This window comes from Balaenoptera acutorostrata, chromosome 18, assembly GCF_949987535.1.
Source record: "Balaenoptera acutorostrata chromosome 18, mBalAcu1.1, whole genome shotgun sequence".
NCBI lineage: Eukaryota > Metazoa > Chordata > Mammalia > Artiodactyla > Balaenopteridae > Balaenoptera > Balaenoptera acutorostrata.
The window spans coordinates 59,392,477-59,402,182 of record NC_080081.1 but is presented as its reverse complement, the minus strand read 5'-3'; the positions used below and the strand labels follow the sequence as shown (position 1 = coordinate 59,402,182).

At 45.5% G+C, this 9,706-nt stretch overlaps 1 long non-coding RNA gene across 1 annotated transcript; it reads right to left on the bottom strand.

The window, feature by feature from the left end:
• Positions 1-801: 801 nt before the first annotated feature.
• Positions 802-7,241, bottom strand: LOC130705583 (uncharacterized). Its single transcript, XR_009005855.1, has 3 exons — positions 7,102-7,241; positions 1,419-1,711; positions 802-945 (listed from the first exon to the last, which is right to left on the bottom strand). It is a non-coding gene; the product is annotated as an uncharacterized LOC130705583 (long non-coding RNA).
• Between the last annotated feature and the right edge of the window lie 2,465 nt (positions 7,242-9,706).

Sequence of the window (9,706 nt, the reverse complement as noted above, 5' to 3'; positions counted from 1 at the left end):
TTCTGTATGGACAAATATTATCTAGTGTGCCCCATCCCCAGAAGAAGTACAAATTTCCTACAATGGATCCACTTTTATACTCTGTATTACAAGTCAAATTTCTTCCAGCTGGTGATTAGCTTATTCCCAGAAGCACTAGATGTCATGACAAATACAACTGCAGCTTTAATTTTCTACTGTCATTTTTTTTTTGACCGCACCTCACGGCTTGCAGGATTCTCAGTTCCCCGACCAGGGATTGAACCCAGGTCACGGTGGTGAAAGCGCCAAAGTCTAACCACTAGACTACCAGAGAACTAATTTCCTCTACTGTAATTTTTAACAATATTATTTATTTGATTCAAGTATTGATAAGTGTTCCCATAAAAATGTTCAAGTTGATATAGTAAACACTCATATAGCATCTATCTGTACATATGCATGTACATATAAAGCACACATGTATTCATATCATGTGTGCATGAAAGAGAGAGAGAGGGAAATGAGAAGACAGGATTGCATAGGCTATCTCGGGAAAAGGACAAAGATGAGGTCAGAGGAGTCTCATCCCCAAGTGATCAAGGTCCCATATCACAGTAGATGACATTTTGTTTGTAAGGTGTTATTCAGATTTCCCTTTTGATCTCTTTTTTTTTTTAATTTATTTTATTTATTTATTTTGGCTGTGTTGGGTCTTCGTTTCTGTGCGAGGGCTTTCTCTAGTTGCGGCAAGTGGGGACCACTCTTCATCGCGATGCGCGGGCCTCTCACTATCGCGGCCTCTCTTGTTGCGGAGCACAGGCTCTAGAGCGCAGGCTCAGTAGTTGTGGCTCACGGGCCTAGTTGCTCCGCGGCATGTGGGATCTTCGTGGACCAGGGCTCGAACCCGTGTGCCCTGCATTGGCAGGCAGATTCTCAACCACTGCGCCACCAGGGAAGCCCCCTTTTGATCTCTTGATTGAAACCCTGTGAGTAAGAAGGTTATTCTCCCATTTAGATTTAAGCAAATAAAACACAGGATGATGAAATGAGACATCAGACATTTGGGAAGGTGAAGGACAAGACCACTTTTCTACACTCTTTCTAGAGGGAAACTTGCCAACACCTATCAAAACACAGGCTAGAGAAGTGGAGTGAGAGAGGATAGCTCTTTGATCCAGCAATTCTATATCTGAGAATCTATCCTAGAGAAATTCTTACATATTAAAAAAAAAAAAAAAAGTAGTACATGCACAGGATAGCTTGCAACGGAGAAAAAGTGGACACAACCTAAGTGTTTTTCAATGGGGAAATGGTTTAGTTCCTATTATTTATTGCTACCTAGCAAACTAACCCCAAAATCATGCCCTAAACGAGCCACCACTCTGTTCTTATCTTTCATAATCTTGCGGGACAGGAATTTCTAGAGGGCACACCAGAAACGACTCCTCCCTGCTCACCATGTCTGCAGCCGCAGCTGGGGAAACACAAATGGCTGCAGGCTGGACAGCTGGGGTCTGGCTGTGCATCTCTGCATCCTCGTGAAGTCTCAGAGCTGGTCCACCGGCTCTCTCCATGCGGTCTCTCAAGTGTGAAGACCTCAGAGTATTTGGCTGTGGCTCAGGGCTGGAAGAGATTGTTCCCACTTCTTCTGCCCTTGCATCAGAAGTCACAGAAGGTCATTTCTGCTGCACTCCACCAAGCGAGTCACTATAGTCAGGCCAGATTCACGGGGAAGGATTGACTCCACTTCCTAATGGGGGGGAGTAGTTAAGAATGGGCAGCATTTTTTTTTTTTTTTTTTTTTTAGGCTGCGCTGCCTGGATTGCAGGATCTTAGTTCCCCGACGAGGGACTGAACCTGCGCCCTCGGCAGTGAAAGTACGGAGTCCCCATCACTGGACCACCAGGGAATTCCCTAATTTGTGTTTTAATGTTCCATTAAGAATGCATAATGTTCTACAACATATGTGCAACTATTATTGCAGACCTGTCATAAAGAAACAGAGAAAAGTTTGTTTGTGGGATATATTAAAAAATATATCTTGTGAGGATAGATAATCTTGCAATGGTTTGAGGAGCCTTTCAGAAAAGGGTAGAGGAAAGGAGCTTTCCTGACAGGGATTTGTGACTGTCTGCTGACATTAAGAACATGAGCGTAAACATCACAGGAGCCTGGAAACTGAGCAACAGCTTGGGCCAACTGTAGAGGAAAGAAAGGAAAGCTAGAGGCAGGGAGGACTTCAGGGGATTGACCAAGTGTTGGAATCCACTCCACTGGCCTCTGCTGGTATTAATTCCCCACGTGTTGCTCATTCAGCTTGCGACCCCCCGCCAGGAACCAGAAGGTTACACTTGCAGAACATGTAAGTGAATATGTACTAGCAGTAAATCTAAGATAAACAAACCCTGACACAAGGTCTGAAGTGGTTCTCTCCTCCTTCCAAAGTAGGTCCCTTCCTTCTCCTCTTGGCTGGGATGAAGGGAGGGGAGTATTTGTCACCTTTGGAGGTCTCCTCTGGGTGAAGACAGGGTTTCCAGCCTTCTGTTTTAAAACTAACAGCCTGGTATGTGAGGGGTGTTTTGTTTTTGATGAATAAAAACAAAACAACCAAAAAGCAAAAACACCTCTCTTCTTTTTCAAATTAAATAGCTTTCATGATTATGTCATGGCATAACGGGCATTCACCCGGAATAACCTAGATCCTGCATTTTAAAATTTTCATTTGCAGATTTTTATCAGGTGTGGCTGGCATTTTGTTGAATCCAACCGACAGCTTTAAACAGGGGAAGAAGGAAAAAAAAATGTTTTGAACTTTCTCCTTCCTTTTTTCTCACCTCCTTACTGGGATGTGAGCTTGCTAAAGAACAACTGTGGGTGAGCCTCAGGGCCAGGGTTGCCATAGTTTCTATAGTGCTAGGTCCTGGCCTCCCTCCCCTCAACCTTCCCCAAGTGTGAGCATTTGTGGTTGGCGGCTCCGGGCGGGCGCCAGGTGCTAGTGGGCTTGTGGCCAGCTCACCCCAACACCGCGACAGCCCCGCAGAGCCCCGGTCCTTTCCGGGCCGGAGCTGCGACTCGGCCCCCGCCTACCTGGTAACAGGCTGCTTGGGGTCACTCCCGTCCCTGCCGCAGAAGGCAGACCCCAGGCAGCCATGACCCAGCTCCCCGCTGGAGAACGCAGACAGCAGTCAGCACCCTGGCCTAGGGCCTCTTTGGTTTATTCGTTCCACAAGTGATGGCTGGGCTGAATCGTTCATATCCATGAAGCCGGCCACAGGGTCAGTGGTCCAGGGTGCTCACCAGCCTTCGCCTGTCCTCGTGTTGGTGCTGACAAGCGTTTAACAACCCGGCCCCCGAGCCCAACCACCCAAGGGTGTACCCTGATTACCTTCCCCAGGTGAACACGGGCAACTAGAAACTCTGTGCCTCAGTGTCCTGATGTAAAAATGTGTACTGAATAAAATAACAAAAGTACTTGCCCTTAGGATGTGTGGTGAGGATAGAATAAGATGATCTGTGTGAAAGCCCTAGAATGACACAGGGTGGGTGCTCAGTAAGGTATTGGAGAGGAAGAGAGTGGGGAGGAGGAGGAGGAAGTGGAGGAGAGAGGAGTTAGGAGGAGAAACTTTCAAGTCGTTTAGATTTTAATCCCTCTGGAATTCTGCAGGCTGATCTTCCAAAGTCTCTAGGACTTGAGTGCAGCTGTACCTCTGGCCTGTGGGGATCTTTAAGAAACATCAAGCACGTTCCAAGGACAACTTCCTCAGCTGCTTTCCAACCATTTTTCTGTGCCACATCCCAGGCGATTGGAGCTACAGGGGTCTATTTCCACCTGGTTCTCAAGTGGGGTGGGGCTCCAGATGGAAGTTCGCTGGATTGAGAAGCCCTGATTCTGATGACAACCCCACCTTCCCCAGACCCCATAAGGAATCGTTGTCATACACCAGGGACATCCAAAGCATGTGCCTTGTGTCTGAGCCAACATTTGTTAAGGAGGCCCCTTCCTACTCCTCCATGGGGTCAGAGCAGCTAGAAGCAGCTTCGTGGTGATCTCGACAGTCTCTAGCTAAGGTCACAGTGACTTCAGGCTTTATACCCAGAGAACAAATAGCACAGACCAGTGCCTGGCTGTGTTCCCAAATAAGGGCTCTTTGACCTTTTAAGAAGAGGATTCAGAACTGGCAGAGAATCTAAAGATCATATAATCAAACCTTTCATTCTACAGATGAGCAAACTGAGGCATACAGAGAGGAGATGACGAGATGACCAGTCCAAAGTCCTACAGGTGGTTAAAGTTAGGACTAGAACTTAGATAACCTGACTTCTGGGGCTGGTGCTCTTTGTACTACCCCAGAGTTTTCCCAAGTTGAGTAATGCACAAAGCCCTTTGAAAAAATTGCAGATCCCCAATGTTGATGTAAATAACTATATTATGCTGCTCAAGTATAAAAAGAAAACTTGACCTAAGCTTTGTATGTTTACATTAAAATGGATTTATAAGTTACATACCACTAAAAGTATAAAACCAATATTCAAATTAACGAGATGGATGATATTGTCTTGCTGGAAAACGAAATTGCTGTTGGCAGCACGAAGATGGTGCTGACTGTTGCCACACAGCTGCTTTGGGGTTCACGCACTTACGTTACACCAGCAACACGCTCGATCCCCTGACATTCGAATCACCAGCAAGCCTTCACTCAGGCTGTGTCCCTAACGCCATCTTGCCTTTAATGGGCTTGTACATACCATTTGCATATAAATCAATCCCTGTTCTTCTTTAATAGCTTAATTAAAATAGTCTAAATACACAAATAAGGAGGGTGGTGGGGTGGAAGGTGAAATCACGTGGCAATCCTAAGACAATCATGTTGATGATTCAGAAAAAAAAGAAAAAATATATATATATATGTTTAAGTATATGAAATGAAAATACATACTTAAAAAATTGTCCACAGGCTCTGGTTTTAGAAATGCCGCACACTGTATCCTGCTGCCCTAAAGGCATAGATAGATAGTGGTGAAACTTCCCTATTACCTTCTGTAAATGTCCCCAGAGCCATAACTGGGGTTATGAAGTCTTAAGACTTCATCTATTAACGTCTTAGCATAGGCCTGTGGGGGACTTCTCTGGTGGTCCAGTGGGTAAGACTCCGCGCTCCCAATGCAGGGGGCCTGGGTTCGATCCCTGGTCGGGGAACTAGATCCCGCATGCATGCCAGATCCCGCATGCCACAATGAAGATCCCACGTGCCGCAACTAAGACCTGGCACAGCCTAAATAAATAAATAAATATTTAAAAAAACAATAGGCCTGTGGAAAAAATGCCCTAAGGGACAAGAGGCAAGGGTGTTCCAGGTCAGGGATGGGAGGAGAAAGCGGAGGAGATGGAGATAGGGATCCCAAGGCCTCCTTACAGTGGGTACTTCAAGTCTCACCTCGGTCAGCCCCACTCAATGACTAAAATCTGACCACTGCAAAAGACCCCTGCTAATAATGTAACATTGCGAGAATAGCTGATGTTGTAGTATAAAGTACCTCTCACCTGCTCCTTACTTTAACCCAAGAGGAAGTTGGTCAATATTATTACTATTATCTTTATTTAATGAGTGAAGAACTGAATCCCAGGAAGGTTTGCGACCTGTTCAGGATAATGGTTAGTAAAGGGCAGACGTGTCATCGGAACCAGGATTCCTGACAAGACTTTCTCTTTCTCCTTTACACTAGTATTATGAAAGGGAGTGACATGAAGACGGACATTTAAACCCATTAGTGCTTTTCTGTAATAGGGCACTTTAGCAAGCATGAGTCCTAAGGGTGAGCATTACAGGCTTGAAGGAATGCCTCTAAGAGGAAAAGGCTTGAAGCTTTGGTACGTTCTGTTCTACTATAAGGCAGGAGTAGTTCAAGCGCCAAAACACTAAATCATAGCATCGATGAGGAGGAAAGATAATACATCAGGCTTCCATGCTCCATTTCACTCCATTGCTTACAATGAAGTCACAAAATGAAATGATTTTTAAGAAAAAATTCTTATGCCACCTGCATGTCTGCAACTCCCTCCTGAATTTTCAGAGCATGTTAATTTGAAATTGCTGAATTTCTTCATGTCCGATCCTCCAACCTATTATCAGAATCACTTCTCCTGGTGTTGGTTTTTATAGCTTCATCAAGTATTTGAAGATGTTTCCCTTTTCAAATTATTTCCTTGCTTACTTCCTGTATCAATTTCTCATTCACACATCAGTGAACTGTATAAGTCACTTTAAATCTTGACAATTTATTAAAATAGCAGCTTGGGCTCTATTTCATAACAGAAGAATTGCTTCCTTAGATCAGACAAATGGTCCCTCAGCTTAGAATTTAGAATATTTTGAATCAAGGCATATTCTGAAGAAAGGCATAATTACCTGTCAAGATTTCAACCTCAAAAAGCTATGAACTGCATCTTTGCTAGTAAGAAAATTAAAAGAAATGGAATAAAAAGCATTATTACATTACGGTGATAAAAATAAACACTGGCAACATTGGTAAAACATCTTTGGAAACATCTATCATTAGCTTTATAATATTCATTTTTTTACTTCTTCTTTGGGATTCTTTCAAAAATGATAATCTTAAGTATTTTTTTAAAAAAGCTTCAGACTCTGCAGATCAGTTTACCCTCCAGATCAGGCTGAAAGCAGAACTTAACACCACATTCCCGTGCAGCAATTTCTCCATCCTTATCTTGCTTCCTTCCCTCCCTTCCTTCCTTCCTTCCCACCCTCAATAAATCAGGAGTACACACACAAAAAATAAAGTTAAAAAAAATAAAAAAGCTTTATGCAGAAAGCTGTTCATTATAGGCTACTAACAAACATTTGTAAACAATTTACATATAGAACTATGGTAAATGTTTGATGGTCTACTGAGACAGTGATATTAAATTGTTTAAATTTTACTGGTATTTTCTGCTTTTATATATTTTTAAATGAGTATGTGTTACTTATAATGACAGCATATATATTAATTATTCCTATATATTTTTGTTATGTTGTTGGCATGTGTATATTGTATAGCATTAGGGATCTCAAAACATAACCAATGACCCATTTATTCATTAGCTCATCCACTTACTAAAAATCTTTGGTGTGTACTTACTAGGTGCCATGCTGTGTGCTGGTCTGAGTCTTCAAAACTAAATAAGAGGCAGTTGGACGCACGAGACAGGAAGCGCGATAGCTCGTGTCGGGGCGCGCGACCGGTAACAGGAGTCGGTTGGCGCTCCTCACAGCACGCGGAGGCGAACGAGGAATCAGGTGAGCGGCGGGCTCACGCGCGGGGCCGCGGTGTGGAGACGTCGGACCTGCGGGCGAGCGGGCGATGGGAGACGCCAGGGGTTGAGGGAAGGACGAAGACTGGGTGCGAGACGAGAGGAGGCGGGGTGGTTGTGGTGTCCAGCGCGCGCGTTGGCGGCCGTTGGGCGCTGGGACGCACGCGCAAGGGGTGGGCCGGCCTTTGGCGCGCGGTGTGCGGAGACCGCTTCTGGCAGGGCCTGTCATGGCCGCCCGCGGGCTGAACCCGGTTCTGGCGGAGGCCTGCGTGTTCGAGGAGGCCCGAGGCGATTCGGGGAGGGCGTCAGGGGGCGACGCCGGGGTGTGGCGCCGCGGTGGGAGAAGCCGGAGCTTGTAGACCTGACGGTCTTCTCCGAGTTCGAGAGACTCTCCCCTCCCCCACTCTTGCGTTTAGGATTCGTGGATTCGTGGTTCCAGAGATTTCGGGTAATAAAGATATTCAATAAGGAACAAACTGTTAGGTAGAAATTCTCTCTGGAGACACTTCAGGGTGAAAGGGTACGCGTGCGAGTCAGAGTTGTTACTTATTCTGGTGTCAGCTTTCAAGTTCATCAGCTCTTGGGGCCTCAGCTGTCTCGGCCACCCTCTCTGGGTGGAACAAACACCGCCAAATCCTTTACTGATCTAATTTGTTTTGCGCTTTAGATCCTGTCTAGTCACTTAGTCTAGAAAATTTTGTATATCAAACTTAGTCTGTCCCCAAATTTGTTTCCCCATCAAAACAAAAAGACTTTCAATTCCTAATTTTTTTTTTTAATACACTATCTACTCCCAGATTTGAAGCCCAGAGTAGATGACTCTGGCTCTTTTCTGTCCGAGGTTCTCCCAGGGGGTGGTCCCACCCTGTAGGGTGTTCCACCATCTTTTTCCTTACTTAACAATGCCCCCACTGTAGTTAATTTGGCGTCTGGTTTTCCTTGCTGCTGGTCTCTTACCCCATTCCATCTTCTCTGGAGTAACTTGCTCTTGGGCAAATCCTGATTGAGTCACAACTCAAAAACTTAATCAGCGATTCTTTATTGCTTAGTAAATTAAGTATGAATGCCCTGGGCTTGACCAGCTCTTCCAGCTCTGTCTTCTGCCTCTACTTCAAGCAGCCAGTTCTTTCCATTCCCTGAAAGGGTCTGGTGGTTTCTGGACTGGCCTTTGCTGGCTCCTGTTATTCTCTCTGATGCCTGGGGACTGACTCCTTCGTGTCTTTGCCAGTGTTGGTATCAGAGTGCTTCTTTCAAGAATAAGACAAGGATACATGCTTAACTTTAGCCCCTAAATTCTGTTTTGAGGCCCTGATTCTAATTCCATTCATTCAGCCATTGCTGTTGAGTGCTTACGCATGTATGTCAGGCCCTGTACTAGATGCTGGGCTGGCATGACTGGAGGGGGTTCATTTTCAGTTGGGCCAACGGGAAATGCCTTTTTGGAGAAACAGAGGTCTGAAAGAAGTGGGAACAGCAAGTGCAAAGGCGCTGAGGCATGTTTGAGGCGCAGCAGCAAGGCCAGTGAGTGAGGGTGATGGGGGAGATAAGGTCTGAGTGTAAAGGGAGTCAGGTTGTGTGGGGCTTGATAGGCCGTGGTGAGCACTGTTTTATTCTGAACACAGGGTGAACCTGTAGAGGGTTTTGAGCAGAGGAATGACATTCTCTGACTTAGCTTTTATAGGCTCCCTCCAGCTGCTGAGGGGCATGGAAGGGGGAGTCGGGGGTGGAAAGCAGGGAGACCAACAAGGAGGCTATTGGCATAATCCAGGCAAGAGACGATGGTGCCCAAATGTCCGTCAGCTGACAGTGGATAAAATAACTGTGGTATCGCAGTACAAAGGAATATTATTCAATCACGAAAAGGAATTATGTACTGATACATGGCTACAATGTAGATGAACCTTGAAAGCATGTGAGTGAAAGAAGTCAAGGGCTTCCCTGGTGGCGCAGTGGTTGAGAATCTGCCTGCTAATGCAGGGGACACGGGTTCGAGCCCTGGTCTGGGAAGATCCCACATGCCACGGAGCAGCTGGGCCCGTGAGCCACAATTGCTGAGCCTGCGCGTCTGGAGCCTGTGCCCCGCGATGGGAGGGGCCGCGATAGAGAAAGGCCCGCGCACCGCGATGAAGAGCGGTCCCCGCACCGCGATGAAGAGTGGCCCCCGCTTGCCGCAACTGGAGAAAGCCCTCGCACGAACCGAAGACCCAACACAGCCAAAAATAAATAAATAAATAAATAAATAAATAAATAAATAAGAAAATCCTTAAAAAAAAAAAAAAAAAAAAGAAGTCAAACTATCACGTGTTGTATAATTCCATTATATGAAATGTCCAAAATAGGCAAATTCATAAAAAGACGATAGATTAGTGGTTGCCAAAGGGAGTTGGTGGCATAGGATGGTAGCTAAAGGATGTAGTCTTTTTGAGGAAATGT